This window comes from Oxyura jamaicensis, chromosome 3 (assembly GCF_011077185.1).
Source record: "Oxyura jamaicensis isolate SHBP4307 breed ruddy duck chromosome 3, BPBGC_Ojam_1.0, whole genome shotgun sequence".
Classification (NCBI taxonomy): domain Eukaryota; kingdom Metazoa; phylum Chordata; class Aves; order Anseriformes; family Anatidae; genus Oxyura; species Oxyura jamaicensis.
In genome coordinates this window covers 102,800,078-102,826,440 of record NC_048895.1, presented here as the reverse complement: position 1 = coordinate 102,826,440, position 26,363 = coordinate 102,800,078, and the positions used below count along the sequence as shown (strand labels likewise).

The window sequence follows — 26,363 nt, the reverse complement described above, 5'->3', positions numbered from 1 at the left end:
GAATTAGCAAAATCAGATCATGCCAAGTTTGTATGCACTTTAGAGCTTTATGCCTGCTTTTGCCATCTTTGGGAGAACAAATAAGAACTGGTCCATCTCCAATTAGAGTGGCACAGACAGACAGTACCAACCCAACATATGAAAAACTTTGACCCAGCAGGCTGACTCCAAAGCAGCAGAGATCAGTGCTTGCTCCACACACCCATGGGGCTTGGGGTTCCAGCACAGGCAAGCTATTGCAGTGCCACTGCCACCAGGCTGCTGCTGTCTGCGCATGTGGTGGTGTTGATGCAGAGCAGGGCACAGCATGCCTGGTTCACAGGGCAAAGCTCTGTCTGGGCACAGGTGACAACATCAGCACTGCCAGAACCAGGCTGAAACCCCAATCACACCTTTCATCAATGACTAAGCTGGTTCTTGGGCATGGACCTCTTCCACATTCAACAGCAGGCTGGATCTTGAGTCCAGTGGGAAATCACAAGTCCTGGAGCATGGCCACATGGATATGTGTGGCACTCAGTCTGTCCTGCAAGCTCTGAAACCTTTGCATTCAAGCATTACAGGGGGCTCAGCCTTGTGACAGCATTTGCATGGATAAATTAATTTTACCTCTCTTGGTAGCCTCGTCCAGAAGCAATGGTTATTTGGCTTAGTGTCAGCCACATTGTGCCTTTGCACAGAGGTAAAAAAAATAATAAAATGTACATTTAAAAATAAATAAAACCTAATGCTTTGGTGGTCTGTCTGAGCACCTGGGCATTCCCCCCCCAGATGCATGCTGTCAGTGCCAGCTATAACAGAGCTGTAAGCACAGTGCTGACTGGAGGAAAACCTGCCTATTCCAGGAGAAAGGCACCTGAGATGAAGATAAAATAAAAAAAAAAAAAAGTATACAGGACATACAGAGTGAATAGCCTCTGATCAAACAGAAAGCACAGTTAATTAATTTAATGAAGAACAGGAAAGTGTAGCAGCCTGCTGCAGGAGCGAGATGTGGAAGGAACAGCCCTCATGGTCATCCCCACGGCCCCAGACCACCAATCCCAGGAGCAACAGCTGTCAAAGATGCCCCAGCATGCGGGGAACCTGTCAGCAGCATTGCCTCATCCCATGGGAGTGACTCAGATCAACAGTATCACCTCTGCATGCTGAACATATCAGGTCAAGAAAATGTATTGAGGGAAGCAGGACTATTACATGAGGATACCTTGAGGGAAAGGGAATGGACCCAAACTGTATGGAAGAGTACATCGTTGCACATTCCTGCATGTCATCCACCCACCCACCCAGTCTCGTGCAGATGTGATCAGCACCCACCACATGGGATACCCCTCTCCAGGAGGACTATGGCATGCTCATTCTTTAGGTGCGTCCCTGTTCCCGCAGTGTTATCAGCGAAGATGGGGTGAAAGAAGTTCCTGCATTTGAAGCAGAACAGGATGGCGTGTGACATACGGCTGAGATCTTATATAGCTTGTTGCACAGTGTTGAGCTGGCCCCTGGAAAATCACAGCTAAAGGAAGAACCTGTATTGCACTATAAATATTCATCATCACATTTGCAGATCACCTCTCACTCAGCAAGATCTTTGGGCTGTATTTGCAGGATTCTAAGGTTACTGAAAGCTCAGGAAAAGGAGCAAGTTTGATCACAGAAGCTGCCCTGGTGTGGGTACAAGCTGGAATAGGATTTTCTGGTATGAGAAACTGGTGTGAGCTATCTGTTATAGTCACTCTGTTGCTATCACTTGAAAATATAAAGCTGTGCTTTGGGGGTGATGCAAGGACTATGCTTCAGCTTGCCTCACCTTCTATGGATTCAAGGTGTGTCAGGAGAGGGACAAAACCCAAGTATGATCCCATCTGACTTCATAGGTCAGTGCCCCACTGAGCTGTGCTACACGTTTCCAACTGAGGTCATGCCTGCACATGTACCGTGCATTCTCCTCTTACAAAGAGAGCAGAAGGGGATTTCTCTGCACTTTCTTATGGAGCAAGTCTAACGCTTCAAAGTTGGGCATGCTCTTATCTCAGATTTAAACCTCGCAGAAACCTAGGAGGCAGACTTCTGACCTATAAGCTGTTGCACCTTCATACAAGCCAAGCTGGGAGGCAGAAGCTATTGCACAGAATCACAGAATCACAGGATGGTTGAAGTTGGAAGAGACTTCTGGAGGTCATCTGGTCCAAATCCCTGCTCAAGCCAGGACACCCAGAGCAGGTTGCTCAGTCCAGGTGGCTTTTAGTGATCTCCAAGGAGGAGACCACACCACCTTTTTGGACAGCCTGCACCAGGGCCCCAACACCCGCACAGCACAGAAGGCTCCTGGTGTCCAAGGGCTCCTGTGCTCCAGTTTGTGCCCACGGCCTCCTGTCCTGGCACTGGGCACCACTGGGCAGAGCCTGACTCTGTCCTCTCAGCACCTCCCTTCAGGCACTGCCAGGCCCTGATGGGATCCCCCTGGGCCTCCTCTTCTCCAGGAGAAGTCTTCTGCTGGTTCACTGTCAACCAGCATCCCTGAGTCCTTTTCTGCAAATCTGCTTTCCAGACAAGTTTCTTGGTTTATTTTTGCTCACAACGCTTTCAGCGGTTGAAGAAGGACTTTAAAATACTTCTTGTATTTATTTCTAACCTGTTTTCAAAGGTTTGCATACACTAAAATAAAAACACGGAATTTAATTTCAGAAATGGATTAAAACCAAGAAGGCATATATTTAATAATAACATAAAGAGTATCCATTTTATTTCAGTTTGCCTTTAAACATAGTAAAAAGGCATCAGCTCACTCACAACACAATAGCTGTCAATGGTGTGCTGCCTCCCGCCAGCCGGGGTGGATTTGCTGAAGAAAAGCCTTCCTGGCACAGAAACTGCAGACTCTTGTACCTGGAAATAGGATATATTTTTGCCAGCCAGACTGGGAAATGGAAGGGGAATCCTTCTGGTTTCTAAGGTGCAATGATTTGGGACAAACGAGCAGGAGAAATGACCCTCGGCCTGCAGAGCAGGCCTGGCAGCCCGCAGGCCTGCAGACCCACGTCCTCGTGGCCAGCCCTGGTGCAGCTTCATGCAGGGGCTTGAGCAAGTTTCTGGGCACTGTCATGTCCTGCAGAAATCAGTGCTGGTATAACCAACCTGTCCCGTGGGGGAAGAATCACCAGCACCAGCAAAGACACCAGCAGCTTTTGGCCTTTTTCTGCCATTGGTGCTGAAACGCCAGCCATAGGACTCTGCTTGGACAGCTCGTCAGCAGCAGACCCGCCACAGAAGTTTAAACAGGCTGAAAGAAGAATTAACTCTGCCAAACCTGACACCAACCACAGATGAGGGGAATTATGCCAGGATAAAGGACGGTGTGAAATTAATTAATCGTGCTGGCAACCTAATTCCCCACGTGAGCACTTCTCTTCCAATATGAACAGTGGCCATTTTCAACAGAGCTGATGGTTCTTAAGACATAGTTTAAACTAAGCTGAAAAAAAGTCACCCTTTATCCTGTAATAAGGGGATCAACATGGGAGATTGTACCAGTGTAACTGCAGCAGTGTATCGATAATTACAGCGCTCTGGCTTCCCATGCAGATGAGTCCTGATTCTGGTAGATGCTGATCTGTGCTGCAGTGTGGGAGAGGGAAACGAGCCCGCTGTGTTTTAATTACCCTCTGCATATTGCCAAGAAAGAGGACAACAATTTTTAGTAAAAAAAGAAAGATCAGAAATTTCCTTTTTAACCTTTTTACTCTACAACTTCCAAGAAAATTATTTGATGTGAAGCCACTTACTCGATAGGACTGTAATCTTCCCAAAATACCAATTGATTTGTGGTTAAAAAATAATTCAGAAACAGATTGCTTTGTATTTCTCTTTTCTTTCTTTCTTTCTTTCTTTTTTTTTTCTAGGCACTAATGCAATCATTTTAAATACTAAAACATGGGAGAAGAGAGATCGCCCCTTCCTGCTGAATCAGAGGTTAGAAGCTGGCATTGTAGATGAAGTCTGGTTTCATGACATCTCCTCTGACAGCTCATTTTCAATCCCTGATTCAGCCATCCCTCATCATGGGTACGTTGCATCAGACTTACAAGCTCTTGGGCAATTTATCAAACTACAAATCGCTTCCTGTAGTCTATATTCCTATAGACATTACTCCGTATGTAAGCAGCACAATGTACGTCATATGTAAGTGTCTAAGCACAGCCCTAACTAACAGTAACTTCCATATGGACTTACCGAATACAGGCACAGTGAAGTCAATGTATTAAATACAATTTACACCAAATGAAGATTTAACCCCAAATGCTTTCTACATTCAGGGAACAGTCCATATAACAACATTTAATTCTATACATAAAAATTTGGCTGGGATATTAATATTAAAGGCACAACTTCCACAAAATAGTGCCCATGTAGTCCTTAAAGTCTGAGGATCCTGGTCTTTCATCAGGCTATTGATATTAAAGTCAATTTATGAACTAGTTTGACTGCTCTTCTGATCAGGACCACAGACAAGTAAATGCAATAATTTGGGCTGAGAGAAATTTTGTCTTGGCATAAATATATCACATTTTCTCTCAAGCAACACTTTTTACCTAAGCTATCACAAGTAAATAGTGTGTGGAACCAGGAATGCCTGTTAAAACGCTTTCCTTGGTAAAATATTTAATACAAAATATTTAATACATTTTTAATTAACAACAATCCTCCTTATCTTAAAAGAACAAAAATGTTGTCTGTACAGAGAATGAAAATGAGAAAAGTCACATGGTGAAGGATCTCAGAAACATCTATAAATGGAAAACACTTCTTTCATGATGGCTTTAGATGTTGAAGAGTGGGGCCTCCACTTTTTGTGTGAGATGGAAATGCCTGGCCAAGGACTGCATCCTGGCCATGCAGGATGCTGGTTTTGGAGAAGACTTGTTCTTCCTGCACTGCCTTACACAGGATATGGGTGTCACAGAGCATCCTCAGTGGGCAAGTGAGCACAGACAAAATCTGGGCCAGCTGAGAAGCCAATGAATCCCATTTCCAGTGGTGGTGTGAGTCAAGGACATGTACAGGGACCTGACCACTAGATGACCATGACAATGCCCTGCCCTGGAGAAGGAAACACTACTAAGGTGAGATACTACGGCAAAACAGAGGAGGGCCAAAACTCAATGGAAAAATATGTTTGGAAGCAGGAAGGAGTCAGGAGAATCATTGAATCATCCAGGTTGGATCAGACCTTCAAGATCATCAGGTCCAACCATCCATGTGATCTGCAGGGTCCCACCAATAAATCATGTCCATTAGTGTCACCAGAACCCACTTTTTATGTAGTTCACCTGGGCCTCGCCAGTACATGAGGCACAGGCAAACTCAGACAGTACTATGGGAGAGGTATGTTGGCTTTGTGACTTACTGAGGTGGAAACCCCACTCCTGGCTGTGGGCATCCATCAAAAATTCCCATAAGGAGAATCTTGAGAGTTTTCTTTCTCTTTACGTGATCCTCTTGAGTGTCTTCTGGAGAAAATAATTGTCCCTTTCTTGTTCGAGCGGAGTATGCTTCTGAAAGGAAGGGGCTGGCAGCGAGGTGGTGTTAATTGTGCTAGCTGCCCCTGCGATGGCAGTGGGAAGGAGCAGCTGCCCTGTGGGCTCCCCACGTGGCATTGGGGAGCACAGGCTGTGCACAGAGATGCTTTGGTCCCCTGGGTGTGCTTGTTTTGCACACACAGCTGTGCCAGTGACACTAAGCAGGTCTGCAGCTGGAGCCAGCCCACTGCCCTCCTTCGAATGTCACCTCCACAAACAGGAGGACTCACAGCAGAGGCAAGGATGACTCTGATGTGTTGGTATGATTTTTAAAATAAAGACTAATGGCAGAAAGCACTAAATCAGAATCTGTTACGGCTGCTGAGCCACAGACACTGGCCTGCCTTCTGGAGTCTCCCCAGGGATGCTCAGGGAGCAGAGGAGCTCATGTCCCTCCTCTCCTCATCCGCACCGAAAATCAAAGGGTGACGTAGCCAAGGTGCAACCCCACAGACACACACATCCTTCCCCCAGCCTATTCCCTTACCGACACATCCTCTCTGTTCCCAGCCCTGGCACACCCCGTTTGCTCATCCCCAAGAGCTGCAGGAGGAGCCAGCAGTGCTCACAGCCAGTGCTCACAGCTCTGGCTCCATTACATCCTCCTGGGCCGTCAGCATCCCACCACTGCAGCCCAGCGGCTCTCCCCTGCTCCCTCCCTTGCTGCTGGCTTTGTACTCGCACAGTTCAGCTCCTCCATGTCTCCCCTGCCTTCACAAGCAGCCTTGCAGCCAGGGACTGGAGCTCAGGAATCCCTCTAAGCCCAGCTATCTGTTTCTGGCTGGGGGCATGTTTTTTATCCAAGCCATTGTTTTCTCTTTCCTGCCGGGCTTCTCCAGTGTAGCCTCCCTTAACTCCACGCTGAGTTAGCAACACAGAGCTGAGCTGGGAAAGCAAATTATGAGTGATAATTGCTTAAAAAAAAAAGAAAAAGAAAAGGGGGGGGGAGGGTGCTTTTCTCCCATTCTTCAGAAGCCTGAGAAAACCACACAGCAGTAGGCATGTATAAGAACTCGGGGATCTCCTGCCAGTCACGAGCCCGAGGTGCCACCACGCAGCAGGGAGAGCCACGGAAGCTCCAGCGCTGAGTCAGGCTGGCAGGCGGGAAGGGGGAAGGAAGCCTCCGCCGAGGGTTAGGCTTTCTAGTGTTTTCTGAACACCCAGTGTGCCGAATCCCGTGGAGGGGTTAAGCTCAAACCTTAAGTCAGCATGTGTGCTCTGATGGAAATGAGTCGCGGGGCGTTTTGCCATGCCTCGGCTCCTCCCTCGCTGAGAACTGGCAAACCCTTCAGGTTTGTCCCTGTTAGAACTGGAAACTGCCAAACCACTATTAAGCCTTAAACTCATGCGGCTGGAGAGAGGGAGCTATTTATAGAATGAGCAATCGAATGAGTTCGCTGGACCTGGTTCATGTTGGGTGACTTCAACAAGTTATATAAGGGCAGATTTTAAACCATTACCTTCAGAGAATTCTGCTCATTTTTTTTTCCCAGTTTTTCCTGTTATTTTGCTCTCCTCTGTGCTGGTTATAGAGCTGGGCACCATTCTGCAAGAGTATTTTACTAAGTATATTTCTGATATTTTCTTTATGTGAGCTCTGACCTGTCCTGGCCACCCCAAGCAGATTTTGCCCAGAGCCCCCCACAGCCAGCGCTGAGGGGCTTCATCAGCCTCTGAAAACCAATATGTAGGATTCCCATATAGTCTTTTCCTAAGCATAGTGATGATCATAGGAGGGATGGGAGGTATCTCCTTCCTTCAAATTGTTTAGTATTTATCAAAAGCAAGTTCTGAATACAACGTTTGATGTAAAAAACATTGCATCTTAACTTGGCCTATTGTTAACAAAAGAGCTTTATGAAAAAAACATTTCACGGCTTGCATAACAAATGCAGAACAAATATCATAGTTGAATTTATAAATTGCAACTCAGAACTGAGCTCCCAGAGGCCCAGGAACCACAGATGCTCAGCACTTCTGAAACATTAGTTGCCTTCAAAACTGAGACAGAGATAGCGTCGTTGATGAAACATTGGCTGAACCCAACTCTGACCAGCCCTTAGCTAAGGACACAGCCTATTTATAATCCGGAGGAACACAGAGAACAGTTTTCCAATGAACACGGCTCCTGCAAACCGCTGAGGACTTCTCAGAAGATGCTAAGCAGCCCCAGGAGCCGATGGAGTCAAAGCACTTTCCAGCAGGGATGCAGCGTCCTGACGATGCGGAGCTCTGGTTTTCAACCAGAAACAATCCGTGTTACCACTCGGGCAGTGTACCTGTACAAGCATGCAGTGCCAGCTTCCTCTCATCAAGGAGAAGGATTGCTTTTCTTATTTCCAGATACGTCAGAGCAATATGTGACCTTTGGATTGGAAAAGGCGCCGGGTGTGATCTTCAAAAGCACTTCAGTACCCGGCGGCCTTTTTACATCTCAGCATTTGAGAGCTCACATGCATTTACCAATCCTGCAGCTTTTTACGAGATAAAACAGCAGCCAAGGGCTGGTTTTGGTCTCTGCCCACCCCAGGTTTGTGCACAGGTCAGACAGCAGCGGCTGAGATCACGTGCAAGGTGTGTCTGACTTCCTCCGAGGGCAGAGGCGGGGAAGTGCCCCCTGGGGACTGCGTTTCAGCCGTAATACTTCCTCTGTTGTAAACAACAGGTTGTGCCCTGGGAAAGGACCTGCTGAAGGCATCTGGAGGGGGAACCGTGCTTCGCTGGTGGCTTGGCCTGGCTCTCCCTCCCGGTGTCAGAGACCTTCAGCCAGTTCGGAGATACCAATTAGCCCCAGCTCCCACAGCTTATAATGATGCTTCTGAGATATTTATCAAGGAATTGAGAGTCTAAAGCTGCATAACCACTGTTAACACAATCTCTATTTATTTCATAGACCGAGGGAGTTCTAACATTTGCGAACTTGAGGGTGAAAACAGATCTTCTGAAAGGCAAAAGGGAGCTGCACGGTGTTTCGGGCCTAGGGCTCAGCCAGCTCTCTTCAGGGTTCCTAATGATTCCAGCTAAAATGATGAGCTATAAACCAGTCCTTGGCTTGCGATTCAAATATTTTAAATGTGTGTCACACCACAATCTAAATCATTTTGATATTGTGTTGGAATGCACAACGAGCCAGGCAAGGAAGAGGACTTTAAACAAAAGCAAGAAACTGCATTTAGGGAGAGGGGGGAAAAAGGGAAATTAAATGAAGTTTTGGAATGCAACTTGGATGATTAACATACAGTTTTAACAAGCTCTCAGACAGTGCTTGAAGCAGGGGCTAAATCTAATTCTTGAATCAGACAAAGCTTGGAAATTTGTGTGAGAGAAACGTGATCCTTCTTTGGGCCAGAGGACACTAGCAGCACCTCAGTGACATCCATGCAGTGGAAGCTGGTGAGAGCAGGGGCTGTGTCAAACAGCTGCCTCTGTTCTGCAGCTGCTCTGAGCAAGCAAAGGTTTCCCGTGCTCCCAGGTGCAGTCACCTCTTGTGCTCTGAACGCTTCTTCATCAGAAAGTTCCTCATGTCCTCACTCAGCAGCTCCTGTAACACGGGAGAGGGTTCGGCTGAGACAGAGGCATGGAGGTGACTAAATAAGCAAACACAGCAGCAGTCATGCACACGGTGATACTCCCTCCGATATGCCAAGTACAGTCATGATGACAAAGTGATAGACGCTTCCCAGAGATATTACACACAGGTCATCACTGCCTGTTGCACAGCAATGCTTGAAAAAACACACAGCTCCACCTCAGATAATTGCCTTTGAACTTTTTCAATATCTCTTAAGTGTGAACTGACACATCTGGGCGAGGCAGACAGGCTCTCACTGCCAGACTGCGCGTTTTAGCATGGACTCAGCCTCCCTGCCTCTGCAAAATGAGGACAGAAGGAAAATCACCAAGGTGCTTCGTGGCAAGGGCTGCGCAAATTAGCGTGCAAGTTCTGTTACCAGGAGTGTAATGGCTTTAACAGGCATGATGCACATCCTAGAAATGATTTGTCAGAGATTAGATTTCAGCTATGAAGTCCAAATTACTTGATGCCCTTCATTTCTCTATTTGATTAGGTTGATACAAAAGGTTATGAGGCTTCTGTTTCCCTTTGCTTTCTTTGAGCAGGAAAAAAAGCAACATTCCAGCTTTATTTTCCCTAATGGTATGATGCACTGCTGTGGACGTGTTCCTCCTTTCAGCGTTGAAGCTGCCTTAGAACAGGTTGCTGTGGTTTCTCAGCTAAAATTACAAAGGAAGTGTCTCCTCAGGACGAGTGCTTCAAAGGACAAATGCTTGGAGAAATCAAATGGCATACAGAGCAGATCCATCCAGGCATATGCATACCCACGTTACCATATGAACTAAGCTGCTCTCAAATATTTGGCAGGAAAAGCTTGCAACCGGAATGGGAATGAGCCCCTTCTATGCATACAAGACTTACTGTATATAGTGTACCTTAAAATGTGTGGAAAACCCTCCTGGAAGTATGCGAGGGAACTGCCCAGATTTTGGGGAATATGAATGTTCACACGTGAGGGTGGATAATATGATGTCCCATGTTTAAGGACCAAATCTACTGCTGGTCCTGCCATATTCACCAGAGTGAGGGAACTTTTCCTTCCCCCACCACTGAAAGGGAAGAGATTTGGACATAAAATATTTGTCCCCGATGTACCTTCTCCTTCGCAGACACAGATCCTTAATTCTTTAGTGCAAAAAGAGAGGTGCTGTACAAGGCACACTCCCCGTCTCCTGCAGGTGAAGATTTGCTGAGGTTTATCCTTGTTCCTCAAGCCTGTGGCTTTGCAGGAGGCTCTCAGTCTGGCTGATGCTGGCTCCAGACCCAGACCTAACTGCAAAGGAATGCAAAGAATGTGGGGAAATGGAACAAAAGTGATCTCCTCCAGTAAGAGATGAGTCAAAGGAGGGCTTTCTTTCTTTTCCTTTCCGTGCCTGACTCCAGCTGGAGGGACGTCAGAGGGATAAGAGTTATATACAGTACATTTCACAGGCTCATTGAGTTTAACAGCATTGAGATTAATACTCAATGCACAATAAACAATAACAACTGTGCCCCACGGGGAATGGCAATCCCTTCTCCTGTGCACTCGGAGCCTAAGGACTAGCACAACAGTGGAACTACAGCTTAAATACTAACACAGGAATGAAAAAGAGCAACGCTGTATTTTCAGATGTGGCTCCATGACTTCAACTAAAGGAGGCACAAGCCCGTTCACCTCCTCCCTTTTGGCCTTCTGATCTGAGAGAGAGATCAATGGCACTGAAGTAAGGATGTTGGCCTTCTCTTCACCTAGGATGCTTGTGGGAGAGCTTGTAAACTGCTGTTAACTGGGCCTGCTCCTGCAGCTAATTTTACTTATTGACAACTGACAGAGGTTTAAACCCAGTCTGAGGCAGATTCAATAAGCTGTTGGAGGAGTCTAATCCATTCAGCATAGAAATGGGTGCATCCTTCTGAAATGACCCCACAGTATTCTACTTCCCAACTTTGCCAGCTATCTCTGGTTTTTTTGCCTGCTGGTGCTGTGGCAAACAGCCAAGTGCTGTTGTGCAGTATTCTCGCTGGTGGCAAGCTGATTTACCACTGCAATCCCATACTGAAGTCTGGAGTCTGTGGCCCTTAGAGCAGGCTGCTTCCTGGCTCGCTCATTAGCAGGTGCTTAGAGCAGGAAAAAAGCAGGTGAGGGATACAATGTTAGGACTTCCATGGCAATAAAAGTAAAGGAAATAAATCTAGGCTGAAAGAATGGTAACCTGGGGAATTACAGACTGGTGCCTGGGAATATAATGGAACACGTCCTCCTGGAAGCAATGTGAAGACACATGGAAGACGAGGAGGTGATCCGAGACAGCCAGCATGGCTTCACCAGGGGCAAATCATGCCAACCAATCTGCTGGCCTTCTATGATGGAGTGACTGCATCAGTTTACAAGAGAAGATTGACAGATGTCATCTACCTGGACTTCTGCAAGGTCTTTGACACAGTCCCACATGACATCCCGGTCTCCATATTGGAGAGAGACGGAATTGATGGGTGGACCACTCAGTGGATAAGGAATTGGCTTGAAGGCCACATCCAGAAAGTGGTGATCAATGGCTCTGTGTCCAGGCGGAGGTCAGTGATGAGCAGTGTCCCTCAGGGGTCTGTCTTGGGACTGTTTAATATCTTTATCAGTGACACAGACAACAGAGTGGGACAGAGTGCACCCTCAGTAATTTTTCAGATGACACCAAACTGAGTGGTGCAGTCAGTACGACAGAAGGAAGGGATGCCATCCAAAGGGATGAGAAGCAGGCCCATGTGAACTGCATGAGGTTCAACAAGTCCAAGTGCAAGGTGCTGGACCTGGGTCAGGGCAATTGCAGACATGAGGACAGACTGGGTGAAGAACTCATTGACAGCAGCTCTGCAGAGAAGCACTTGGGGGTTCTGGTAGATGGAAATCTCAACATGAGCCAGCAGTGTGCACTTGCAGCCCAGAAGTCCAACTGCATCCTGGGCTGCATCAACAGATTGTGCCCCTCTTCTCTGCCCTTGTGAGGCCTACACAAACCATTCTATGATTCTCTGAACGTGTCCTGCAACTGCACATTATTCCCAAAGACTTGACAGCTCAGGTTCTCTCTCTGAATTCCAGCTGGAGCATCACTCTACCTCACAGACTGGGGAAAGGACCATTCCAGAAGGTATCATAGAACACATTACACAGCAAATGTTCAAGGCCTACAAAGCCTTCTCTTCTCCAAGCAAAACAACCCCAGCTCCCTCAGCCTGTCTTATAGGAGAGGTGCTCCAGCCCTTTGATCATTCCTGCGGCCTCCTCTGGACTTGCTACAGCAGCTCCATGTCCTTGTGCTGGGGGCCCAGAGCTGAACCCAGGGCTCCAGGTGGGGTCTCATGAGAGCAGAGCAGAGGGGGAGAATCACCTCCCTCGCCCTGCTTGCCAAAGCCTAGAGACAGCAAAAAGAAAACCACATCACTTGGAAGGAAAAGCTCTTTTATTCTTACAGTGCTTACTGAACAAGGGGGAAAAAACCTTCTAGAGACACGTTGCTGGCTTACAGTTAAATTAATGCCCCAGCTTTGAGCCAGCATCAATTATTACAATGAGGGAAATTGCTGAGCTCAGCCTATGCAGACACTTGCCAAAATAAAGCAATTCTGAGAGTTGCTATAGGGAATTCTTTGCAGCTTTCCTGTCATTTTGCAGTGTACTTCATGCTGACCTGCTGGAATTGCATGAACTTATGCCAAACGTGATGCTCTCCAACAGCACAGAGACTGCGCATTGACACAGCTCTCTGCTGCTGCTCACGCTGGGTGGAGGTGTGCTTGTGTCTAGTCTGGGGGCACAATTCTGGGGGAGTAGAATGTATTTTTTTTCCACTCTGTCCTTATGCTAGTTAAAACCTGATTTTGCCGGCTGACAGCATGCTTGATAGGACCTTCCTTCAACCTACGGTGAGCCCTAAAGGTACCCACTTACTAATTTGCCTCTTTTGCACTTTGCTACCCTGTACTTAATGCAGCCATCAACCTTCCTAACAGAGATATACACACACATACCCCAAAACATCTCTCCAGTTAATAGCCCTCAAGCCTCCTGCTTCTTTCCTGGATAACTAACAATCTAAGCTGTGTTTAATAAATTTCTCTTTGATTTATCAGAAGAGCAAGACACTGCCTTTGTACAACAGGCCCAGGGGACCAGCAAATATTTGGGAAAATGAAACCCTTGTAACTTCGGGTTTATTTAGGTCTGTAAAGTGTCTGTGAGAATGGAGATGCAAACCTGAAGAAAAGGAAAAGGAAAAGGACAATTGCACAGAGGTAATCTCTATAAGCTGGAAAGTAACTCCTTGTTCTTCTCCTTTTTGTTTCCCCAGAGCATCAAGCTAATAAAGAGAAGAGAGACAGGAAAGGGCAGGAGAAGGGCTGGTACACTACAGCCCAACAGCTCTTGGGGATCATGGAGGGCCAGATAAGCCCCCTGGAGCCCATTGCCTTTAATATTCCTAACAGCTTTCAATTGCTTAATACTAGTTTTTGCTCAATGTTTAGCTCAATGTACTCTGTGTTATTTATTACTAAGATCACTGAAAATGTCTTTCCATTCCACAGAAAGTGCGATTAATTTTGCACATAAAATAAGGTAAAACGTACACATGAATCATGATAATGGTACCCCACACCAGAAGACATGCAATAAGCTTGACTAATGCTTTGTACAAAGGCATATCTATTTTTCACAAGTGGCTGTTTGAGTCACACCAGGAGCACAATACGTTTCTGACTGTGCCCCTGAGAGCACACAGCATTTCTGTGAGGCCTCCTTATACTGCTATTCAGGGCTCTCAGCTGGTGCATCCACTGCCTCTTCCCACAACTGCACAAGACCCTCTCTATTTTTTGTCCTCACAAAGTGGCTGCAAATGCATGCAGCAGTCAGACACTAGCATTTTTGTCTTGCCTCTACCTCAACGTTAGTGTTAGCCATCTAACCACGGCTTCTTCCAAATTGTTTCATTGTCCTTATAAAGCTACTCGGGCCACAGGACAAGGGACTATTTTGCTATCTGTGTGCAGGAAAAAGACTGAAATGAAGCAGAATCCTCTAAATAACCAGAATAACTCTCCAGAAGCCACCAGGATTAGGCTGATTGGCTCCCGTGAGGATCTGTGCCGTGTCCTTTGTTTATCTACAAAACATACCCTGCACAACCAATTAGGGCTTCTTCAAGCCTGGGACCTTGGAACAGATCTTATTTAATACTTCCATTAATGACCTTGGTACAAGAAAATGAAAACATGCTAATGAAACCAGAGCATATCACAAGATTCAAAGGCTCATAATGCAGAGGAAGAGCAGGTTATTATACAAGTGGGCTAAAAAGTAACACAGGCAGGACAAAACCGAAGATCCTCGTAGTATAAGGTTGTGTATTTAGGGATTAACACCAGAATTTCTGCAATAAGCTTGTGAAGCCCGTCATTTAGCAGCGAAACAGGAGCACCTGGTATTTCTAGCTAAGCACAGCATGACAAGCCCTTGCTAAAGTAATGCAGGGCTAAAAAACGACAGTGTGATGCCAAGAGGTGTAAGATTCACTTTCACCAGTAATAAAGTGGATGTGCTAGCACTGAAAGTCTCACTGAGAGACACCGAGCATTTTGTGGTGAACAAGGTAAATTCAGGCTGCTTTGGTGAAGGAGGGAGGTCCAAATAGGCTCGCTTATAGGAGGAGGTTTAGGCTATGCTTGTGCAGGCAGCATGGGTGAATCACAGGGTTCAGTCACAGTGTTTGAAGCAGAAGGTGCCAACCAGGCACGCTCCTACCTTGACGTGTGCTCAAAACTTGCTCTTGTCCTTCAGTGAACAAGCACAGGGCCTTCCAACATCCCTCGTACTGCCTCCCCAAAGGCACCCACTTCTACTGTTAGTAATTAAAGGGAGACCTGAGAAGAGAGGGAGGCCAGCAGGAGTGGCTCTCTCAGAAGCTGCCTTAGCAAAGTGTTGAAAAGTAGATATCCCCTGCCAAATTGGACTATACATAACCATCTATTTCAACCTAATGAAACACTTCTTTTTCTTCAGATTTCTCAGCTGGGAATCCCATCCTGGTGTTTTGATATCCGATCCCATTTTCCTCCATCTGCTCACACATCTCTTCCCTCACAGCCCAACCCCCTCCTTCCACAAGAGGCCTCTGAGCGTCTGAGGGATGACATGAGCGAAAGAAGGGAATGTCTCGCATGAGGCTCTTACACTTAAACATGGGCATTAAGTAGCTCTTTTGCAATGAAGCAGCATCAATATTTCAGCAGCATGAGAACTGTGGAAAGCCCCTAGCTGAGCAGGGGCCAGGCAATCGTTTGGGAATAGAAGAGGTGCCAGGACTTAGTCATCCTAGGTTGAAGCCCTGGGAATATAGCATTACCAACAAAAAAGAGAGCTGAATTTCCAGGGGTTGTAGGACTTTTGTACTGTCCCAGGCTTGTTGAATGAACCGCAGTGATGACAAGCTATGTGCAGAAATACCCCTTTCTGTTAATAGCTAGAAAGACTGATGAGAGAAAGAGAAAAAAGGCATAGAAAGCCTTACATTGATCCTCGTGCAATATGGTCAACTGTGTACAATCTTCAGTGCACCGGGCAGGATTGAGCCCATTTTAAAGAGCATAACATGCACCCATGATCTTAGCCCACATTTCACCTCCCATCCAAGAATTCAGCTGCCAACTGGTGGCAATTAGGTGGGTAAATTATGGGCAACAACAACTGCATGGCCCTGTATACCAGAGGAAACACTCACCGTGGGATATTCTGAGGCCACCACAGGTGCTCACAGTATAATCTTTTACCCAGATGGGTTCAAACTTCAACCAACGCTATGGTCTACAGGGGCAAGAAGATTTCTTAGCTGCCTTATCAGCATTAACTTCTGCCATTGTCACTGGTGTAGGCAAGAAGTTGGGAAAACATGCTCTACTTTAACAGAGGCCAAAGATTAACTGCACTCTGACCAAAGATGCAGACTACTGCTCAATGTCTTGACTAATGATCTGGAAAAGAGAGCGAGCAGGGTGAATTTACAAGTGACACAATGTTATTTGACAGTCAAAACAGAAGCCTGAGATACGGTTGTGAAAAACTGCATACAGATCTAGCAAATGCTGTTTGAGTGGACAACACACACACACTCACACACACACAAAAAGAGGATACTCCATGCTATGAAGTACAACTTTGGAAGAAATCATTTCAGTATTGATGTGGTTAGCAAAATGAGAACATTTGCACAATGTTCAGAAACACTCTAAAAAGCTGACAAAGTATGAGAAAGTATTGGACAGAGAAAAAATAACTGACAGCATTAAACCACTGTCTAAATCAATATAGTCTCACCTTGCGATTGGTGTTCTCTTCCAATTTTCCCATCACACAGAGATACATGTGAAACAGAAAGTGTCCAGAGAGGTATAACAGAAGAACTTCAGATGCAAAGTTGGACTAAATCAAATTATACAAAACTTACAATGGGCATGCAAGAAAAATCTTAAAGCAATTAATTGAACACAAAAGACGCACACATTGACAACAGGCAACATTTCCTTCTGATGAGCGCCACATGAAAATCTGGCCTTATCCTTTGAGTGTGAGTCACAGGGAGTTTGTGTTCTGTGACAGCAAAGCACTAAATGACTCCTGATGACAATCATCCTACTTATCAGGGCCTGCAACTACTGTTTCTTCAAACCAATTAAACTGCTATGTGCCAAGAATAATAATAAAACCAATTGCATCAGCAATACAGAATATTCTTCTCCACCTGAAAAAAATGTATGAAATGAAAGTATGAATGATATAAAAGGAGAAAATCTGGAGAAGTCAGCCCCCTGACAAATGATGCTTGGACAGTATGAAAATTAGCCCTACATACAGACCACAGTGAGGGCCTGATCACCACTTTAGGTGCCTCCTGAATGAACTTAATCTGCACTTAATTAGTACATAGTCTTTGCATTGGTCCATTAGGAGTAAACTTCAGCCATAATGAATATTTATCCAAACACTCTGATATTTCTAGACTTTGCCTTATGTTCAGCCTATTTCATTTTGTTTAGGAGTGCAGCTAAAGGATCCTGGAAGAGACACCTACAAAGGTACAGTGGGATGAGAATTGTCCTCTGGAAATGCCTTCCGCAGGCTACAAAGAGATGGTAGGGCCACTATGCTTAAAATTGTAGGAACTTGGAACTAAACCCACAAGAGAGAAACCTACCTCAGTCTTTCTGGGAAATGTCCTAACAAGATCTTGGAAAACAGACTTGACATTTCCAGGATACATCCTTCTATTGCCCTGTGAGAATAAATACATATTCAGTAAAGCTTTGATGAAGTAGTTTTAATTACTGCATGATTATTTTTTTTCCACAAGACTCCCAAAGGGGTTCTTAACTCCCTTGTAAATTTGTCATAAAACCGGAGTACCAATTACTTTTTAAACAACTGCTGGTCTGAGAAGTCATTGCCATTTCACATCACTGCTATATGGACTGTTTGCCACCAGCATGCCTAAATCTTACCTGGGCAGCTACCTAGGAAAGACAGTTGCAAACTTTTCAAACTTCTTCATTTAGGATTTTTCTGCCTCAGTGACAGCTACCTGCCAATCCTAAAGAGCCTTAAATCCAGTCAACTTTCTTTACAAAAGGCCCTTTTTCTTAGGACTATATTTGGAATCAAGATGAGCGATTTAGAATAGTATAACTACCTCACAGTTCAAAAAGCTGAACACAACAGCGTGCTGGTCTAAAGAGAAAGCCTATTAGTACACCAACTACATCATACTTAGTGTGATGTCCCAAAAACTAAGACCATTTTAAGCAGAAAGGCCTTCTGGGCTTGACAGGTATAGGTTATTGCCTTTTTCTATCTAAGAGAAAAAAGAAAATTATGCATCTGGCACATTGGACAAAACATATCTGGGGAAACAACATGTTTAAGCCACTTGTTTTTATGGTTCTGAAGAAGAACAAATTGCCTGTTACCTGGAGAAGGATTAATTTTATTCATTTGTTCACAAAAAGTTTGTTTCTGACATGTTCTAGGACAATGTCTGCCCGGGTTCTCTTCTATCATTTTTTTTATAATTCTGACACAGATTCCCGTATGGGATAGTATGACAGCCACAATAACAGCCACAACATATTTTTTAAATTATGCATTCTAAGAAGGAAAACCTTCTCCAAAATAGTAACAAGAGTTTAATTTTCTGCATCACATTATAAAGCCTGACATTTTTTCTGTATTATGCACATTGATTCCATAGTATGGGAATGATGAACGATTTGGGTATTCATTTTCAGGGAAAAAAAATGGAATGAGGCCAGGAAACAACAGCTGGCCCTGGTCCAGAGTTATCTGCTGAAATGTAAGGAGGGGCTGCTGGAAAATAACTGATCAATAGAACTTTGACTTTGAGAAGTTTCTTGTGTTTGAGATAATTAAAAAAAAATCACTCTACATCTAAATAACCCAATGAAATAAAAAATAGCATGATGGGAACTTGAAAAGTTTTGAATAAAATAGCCAAGAAAGGTGGCAACCTATGACATCAGAAAAACAGGGATTTATGGAATATTTTATACATTTAACATCATCTTTTGTACTAAAGCTTTCCCTTCAACTATCACAATGAAATAAATACTAGAATTTAGTTATTAGTTTAGTAGTGTACTCTATTTGAAAGTCTTTAGTGTTTAAGTATGTGGAAAATGATCTGAAAACTCCCAATATTGCTCTTTACCATCGCAAACATCTAGCACCCTCAGACTAACCTTCTCACACGCTCATCCACGGATCAGTTCCCCGTTTGAATCTCTCCATTCAGAAACACCACCCGCTACAGAAATGGCATTGCCTAACACAGTAAACGGCAGCGTGTTATCTTGCTGGTTTGGGGCTACACATTGTAAGCATAGCTCTTTATCTCAACAGGAAGCTTTACAGCCTCTTTAGCAGCAGCAGTACATGAAGAGAAGAAGGGTGTGGGGCAGTGGAGTATCTCTCTCATTTAGGTTTCTCCAGAATGCAAAACTTCCCGTAGGGAAGCTCATCCCACTAATGTAGGAGGCGACTCATTGCCTAGAGACTCTTCCACTAGTAGAGCTTTTTTCTTGCTCGTAGCTCCATGGATGCTCACCCCATGTATTTGAGGCTTCCTACAATATTAATGCAAGTGGTTAAGTGATACAATTTGCATGAGCACAGGCTATCATTAAGCAGCTTGCTTATAATTATGGCATATGAGAGTGATAAAATATTTCAGTAAAGAGAAGACGTTGTATGCTAACCACTACAATGCACTCAGTTATTACGGATGCATATGTAGTGTCCTGTTCTGGGCTTGTCAAGGAGCATTTCAGCCTAAAGTATGTATAAATGTATACATACATATATGCATGCCATCCCCCTCTCCCACTGAGGGATAATTTCATTCTATATATAAATCATTATTGTTTATCAGGCAGATAAATATAGCTAGGTAGACACCTAACAAGCATTTTTCATAGTTCTCAAATTTCTGATCTTTGTACAAGGAAGGCAGCACCGAGTCCTAATTAAACTCCTAACCGAGAATCTTCACATTACAAACTGTAAGGAAAAATTCAATACATACCCATTAAGCCACGTTAAGCTGACAGAAGAATGCTGCAAAACTGAGAGTTTGAGAAAAAATCTTACTCTGAAACAAAATTCTTATCTGATTCTTTCTACAGCCTTTATTTTGACCAATAAAGTTCACACGAGACAGGATGGTTGCACTGCATTGTCCCACAGGTATCGCTGGTTAACCACTTGTCTGCCTTCTTTGCATTCCTGTCTTTTCTGTCCTCTCCCTTACTTCCTTCGTTCTTTTGGTTTGCCAACACTGGGAATGATCGGATAATTATAGTTCTGCTGCTAGTGCTCCCTTAGCAGACACTGTTTCAGAATAAAAGTGCCTTTCTTACTAGAACAGAGTTCTCACATGGGGAATTACTCCACCGTACCTAATTGTACAGGTATAATTGTTCATGGTTTCCCTACCAGTCAGTTTGTTTGTCCGTACTAGAATCAGAAAATAAAATAAATTTATGGTTCCAGTACAAACACCTGACCTTCAAATATCTATCAGCCTTAATGCTATAAAGCACAGAGCAAAGGGATGCATTTCACTTACACGAGGAACGGATGCTTTTGGATCAAATGTGTGTCTATTTTCCCAACTGTTCATTGATCTAGTAAAAGGTATTACCCCTCTGCACTGGCTTTGCTTGCTTGCATCCCTAGCTCATCACAGGCGCACAGGTTTAGAAAAGCAGACCAACCAGGGTGGCCTGCAGCAAGCTGCCCACAGGACCCGAGGCTCTCTTGCAACCTCCCCATGTCACACCACGCCGTTGGAAAACCAGCTTCTACGGCAGCTGCTGGGGAAGGAAAAGATGGAGATAAAAAGCCAGAAGTGCAGAGGTCAAAGGCACAGCGGGCAGAGCTCTCGCTGAATGTACTAAACCACCAGCTGATGAAGTCTTTCCACATAGCAGCACACCCTCGCACATTTTTCTGTCTCGCTCCTCAGTGCCCCCTTCTCCTCTTTTCCTTCCTTCTCTCTCCTTTACAGACATGCTAGATGTGTGCAGGGTTCATGCTCTCTGCCCCGTGCATTTCATTTTCGCCATGCACATCCATTCCCGCTACCTGCTTCCTCATCTGTCATGAGCACTGGCCAAACAGCCCAAGAGCCCCAGATCTATACGTACCTCTTGCAATATAGACGTCTTCTGAAACTCGCAATCTCCCAGCACCACGATGAACTGCTCACAGATGAGTGACTTTAACGGTCCGCTCCCATAAACTGGCTAATTTTTCTTGGATAAAAGCAAGCTATATAATTAGAAAAGGGAACTAGTTACTTGTAATGAAAGCATAATAAAATCACCATTAAAGGGAAATTAGCTGCATTTATCTTAATTCTTGGGGCCCTACTGTTACCTCCCCATAGGAGAAGCTTCAGGAGGACAAAATTTACTTGGCAGTCTCAGTCACTTTTGCTCCTCTTGTTTGTTCATGCAAAAGTGGGCCCTTTATTGTGTTTTGGCAGAGCAAGCTGCATTTAACCAAACAAAAGCCATTAAAAAAAAATAAAATTGTTTCATTTCCATAAGAAAAAGGCACACCTCAATGTGCATGGACGTCATTCACCCCAGCTGGCTGCTCTGTCCTCCTGCTTGCAAGTCACAACTGATGGGACACAGCCATGGAAAAAAAGAGGGGCCCAGGGGAGATGAGCATAAGCTTTGTGTCTAACTAGACCGTGTGTGGTATTCCTGGAGAGGAATCCCCGCGGGACTCCTTCCACGAGCCTCTCTTGGCAATTGCAGCACAGGGAGGCCCTGGGGCTTTGGATCCACTTCACAAGAGGTTCATCAGAGCTGCCTGGGACCAGTGCTGGGAGACCTGTATTTTCATCCTAATGGCAAGGAGAAAGGAACTGCTCTGTGTTTGGTGAGCATTCTCCCTTCCTTGTGGGAAAGGGAAGGAAGGGAAGGGAAGGGAAGGGAAGGGAAGGGAAGGGAAGGGAAGGGGAAGATGTCTCAAAGTAGAGAGGTAGGCAGCTCACCCAGATAAAAGAGGTTTGACTGTACTCCCCAGAACTTTTTCCAATCTTTAGCACCACATGACACAGAAGGACAGAATGAAGAGGAACACTGCTGTATGCAATAACGTGATAGCTATTTCACCCCCGGGGACAGAAATGGAATTTAACATTAATGACTGCAATGGTATGAAAAAAGAAAGTGTCAAATGCTGAGATTTTGCTACCAACCATGATCAATAACTGCTTCAGTCTATCAACTACAGCAGCATTTATCCCTACAGCAGATACCAGTATTCATCAATATCATCCTTCAGCAGCAAAGCCCAAACGACTCCCAGCACAGATATACTTTTCATGCAGCAAGCTAAGCCAGACAAATGGCACTCAGCAGCAAGATTGAAATTCCATACCAGCCTCCCACACTGACACTCACCTTCCTAACCTAAACATGCCTCGATTTATCTTCTCCCACCACAACACAGTTTGCATGAAATCTGCACCCATTATAAGCGATATATTCAACAACTTCCTTTGGAGGCTTGTCCTCCCTGAAACAATCAGTTTATCCCAGTAATGGACAAGCCATGCAAGTATTTTCAAAACGCAAGAAGTCCTGTGGCCTTCCTCACAGCACGGTGCAGATACAATATGGAGTCCTGTGCTGAATAAAGTCTAACGAGCCTGATCCCACTGGCTCACATTTATTTGTTACTTACTGGACGCTGAAGATGCGTTAACCTCTTACATGGGTGACCCTTTATTTTTAATTTAAGCAGAAGAGCATGTATGCAGCATCTTTGCAATATGAACACAAAATACAACAGTGCACAGCAGGTCTTCTCCTTAATCCTTTGTTCTGAAGTCTCCCAACCACGTGGGATATAAATAAATCTAAGTAATGGCTTGATGTAGAAAAGTTGTGACCATCATGTTAGTTCCTCTCTACAAACTTGAATACAGATCAGTCTGCCTGGCCACACTTAGAATGCTTTTCATGTTTTAGATAAAATGGTTTAGATTTTTTCTCACAGGGAAAATCAGAGGAAATTCCAATTTTGCCCATGCTAATAAACTTTTTAACCATTTAATTGAAAAACTCTAATATCTACAACTACTGAAGTGGCTCCTTTAGCTTATCAAGAAGTTGGCCAGTTGGAGGTTGGCCAGTTGGAGGTTAGATCTTTTGCTGATTTCAAGGAAAACTACCCAAATACAGTAAACCTAAAGAGATAATTCAATTTCAGTATTCTCAGGTAGCATCTTAAAATCGCCAGCAAAATTTTCCTCAGACTCCATCCTCCAGTTCTCGTGTAACATTACTAAATATTCAAAGCAAGCCTTCTTTTCTTTTTATTGAAAGTTGAGAAAAGAAGGGCAGAGAGCACAGCTAGGGAAAGAATAATAGGAAAGAGAATAAGATGGGGAGAGAATGGGCAGGATCTGAGCAGAAGGCAGGACACCGAAGAGTGCAAATTAGAGAACAAGTAATTGGACAAAGAAGAGGTCGTAAAGTAGCAAGAGCGCAAAAGAGAAGCCCTGTAACTGCCAGAACACAAGGCCTTTGCAAACGTGACATATATTCCCTTGCCAATGAGCAGACATGCAACTAGTTGTAAAGAATCTCCCTCCTACTCAAGGGAGGACACAAAATGGGTGAGTTTTTCTCTGCTACCCATGATGGGGCTATTTCAGATAGTACAGGTCCGTGCTGTGGATCCAAAGAGCTCTAGCATACTGATGTTCAGTGGCAAACTGTGTTAAGTCCCATGACAGAAGCCAGCTTATTCCATTTTAAGTTTGGGATTGTTGTTTGTTTGTTTACCTTAATTCACAGTGCTGTCTGCTCTGAGATACCACCTTCATGGGCCACGTAGTTGGTGTACAGGGAAGGCCTGATACAGAGGAAGGGGAGGAAGCTGCTCCCTGTACTACTTCTGTTTCATTTGCTACAGAAATTAAAACCATGGGATGGGGGAGGTTGGCTCTGCCAGAAAACAAACACACAAACAAAAAAACAGTCTTATAGTTACGTCGAATAACTGCACCTCTAGAAAACCGGGTTCTAACTCCATCCTAAAGTTCACAGTAAGTCTCGGGAATTAGCATTATATATATTCCTCATATTTCTCCCCCACCCCAACTGGGTAATTTGCAGTGCGAGCTGCCAAGATGCTGAACATCAGGAGGTGCATCTGAAGTCAATGGGAGGTGGACATTCAATACACATTGAGCAGCAGAAAGGAGAAACGAAGGCCTTTGATTTAATGTTTAACACTGAAAAAAGAAAGCCTTATATTTTTCCACGGAGGTATCTAGGAGTGTTGATATTTTTCATTTCCTGGACATAAGACAAGATAATGCCACCCATTTCATAATGGTATTACACAGATAAAGTCGTTAATGTTTAGCAGGACGACAGCATTTCTGAAACGCTCTAACGGAAATTGGTATTTTTTCTTCAGTGGAGGGTAGTGCTGTGCAGTAAGCTGCACATTAAAGTATACATGGAATAAGCATTAAAAGAAGCATTAAATAAAGACAAAGAATTGGAAAGCTTTTGGAGTTTAGTCTCCTGCTGTCTCTGGCAACTACACCACATAAGCACTTTTATAAATTGATCAGGTTCCACTTTCAAAGCAGCTGGGCTTCCTGCCCTTGGTGAAGAAAAGTCATTCCATAACCTCATTGCTCTGAAAATTCCAAAGTTCCTAATTCCCAGTCTAAATTAATCAATGCCCATTTTAGACACATTTGTCTTTCATTTAAGTAACAGTTCTGCACCCATGTTTTCCCTCCTTTCGAGACAATGTCAAATCTCCTCTTAACCTTTATTAAAATAAACACAACAGATTCTTCTGGTCTCCTCTCATAAAAGCTTCCCAAAGGTCATCACCCTACTCAGAGATAGGGTTCCTCTGGGGAAACGAGATTACAGCTATGTCTTTTAAAACCATATCACGCTGTAGGCCTAAAACACAAAAGCCCAAAGGACCCCAAATGGAACAGAAGCACAGGCGGCAGCTGTAGCACGTAGCAGGTCTGGAGGCAGATGCTTGGGCCATGCAGTATTCAGTGACTGCATGGCACGTGCTACTACGTCTAGATCCATCACACACTTCTGTGCACATCGTTTTGCTGTACCCAGTGCTTCCCAGCCTTTAAAGACAGTTCTGCATATCCTAATGCAGGTTCTCAGTAGGTGGGAGGGAGGGGAGATCTGCAGAGCATGAGACTAATCCTAATATCTTCCCAATTTTTGAGCAGAATCCGTGAAGGAGGTAGCCTTGATTAGGTCAGCTGTCCTTCCTCAGGTAAAATCCACTCATCTGTGCCTTACAGATAGAATGGTTCGTTTCGTCTCTGACGGAGACATGATATTAATCAAGGTTTTGTTGCACAATTGGTCAGTTTTGGCCTTTCCTTCACATGTTAATGAAAGTAATGACTTGGGGTTTTGAATATGAGAGAATATCCTAGTGACAAAGAAGAATAAAAAGGCAACCTAAGACTAGCAAATTGCCAGGACAGTAATTTCTGGAATAGAGCAATACATTTCCAAAATTCTTTCTGTGAGAGTTTCATTAACTTTGAAAAGGGTATTGTGAATAGGTTCTTTTTTTTTTTCTTTTTTTCTTTTTAACAGAATAAATGCATCTCAAACTCAAATTACAAAGGCAGTGAGTGGTTTGTTCACAGCAGGGACCTAATTTCCACATGCATCATCCTAGCCCTAGTCCAAACACAGACCAAGAGCTCTACGGGCTGAGACGATAACATCCTGAGGTTGATTCAGAGAATTCATCACTCCATCTGGATGCTGAAGTTGCTGAACATGACTAAATTTGGTGATGCTGAAGCGAAAGGTGAGAGATGTCATCACTTCACGCAGGCACCCTGCGCTGCACAAAGACCTTTGTGGCCCTGGGCTAGCCCCAGGCCTGACGGGCAGGACGTCTCTGATCCGCTCCTGGGTCTTGTATGCTGAACGTCGTGACAAGCAGCACAAACCCGCTCTCTTGTTATCATTTCTTCCAAGACTGGGGCACTATGAGTGCAGACAAATCACGCACCCGTCCAAGCAGCACAGCAGCAATTGACTCATGGCTATTCGCCCATGACTGGACACTCTTCTACTATTCGTGTGCAGCAGCACGAACCTAAAATTCCGGTCTCTGTGCATTGTGTCTCTGACCTCTTCAAAACTAACTCCAGGTGAAATCAGGAGGGGGGGGAAAAGTAAATATATCGATTGGTGCTGATGTCAAATGCTCGTCCTTCGTCCCATCAGGAGGGGAGGGATATTAACTCTTTATGAACAATTTTGTGTCGCCGGGATCCTAGGGAAGGGGGGGGCGTTTAGCTGTGGTGAATTCTGTGATTCTGTGAATTACAAATGGCTTTGGAAAACCTATCCCTGAAGAAAGCTGTGAGTCCCTACGGGTGGAGCAAGTGCTCATGACGAGAAAAAGCCCCTCAGGCTGCATGGCGGGGTGACAAACAGGGACGAGTGGCAGACCGCACCGACCCGGGGCTCGGGGATATGCACTTTGTCCTAGCCCCGAAGGAGCAAAACGCCCTTTGTCGGGGGCACCTGGGACAATAAAAAAAAAAAAAAAAAAAAAAAAA

The 26,363-nt window shown here is 44.7% G+C and overlaps 1 long non-coding RNA gene across 1 annotated transcript in view; it reads right to left on the bottom strand.

Annotated features, from left to right (window-relative positions):
• Positions 1 to 6,180: 6,180 nt before the first annotated feature.
• The window catches only part of LOC118164024, a 21,416-nt gene continuing 1,233 nt past the window's right edge, over positions 6,181 to 26,363 (bottom strand). The window contains exons 2-3 of the long non-coding RNA XR_004749305.1: positions 15,278 to 15,283; positions 6,181 to 6,217 (exon numbers count right to left, since the gene is read on the bottom strand). This is a non-coding gene — a long non-coding RNA (uncharacterized LOC118164024). The remainder of the gene's footprint in view (positions 6,218 to 15,277; positions 15,284 to 26,363) is intronic.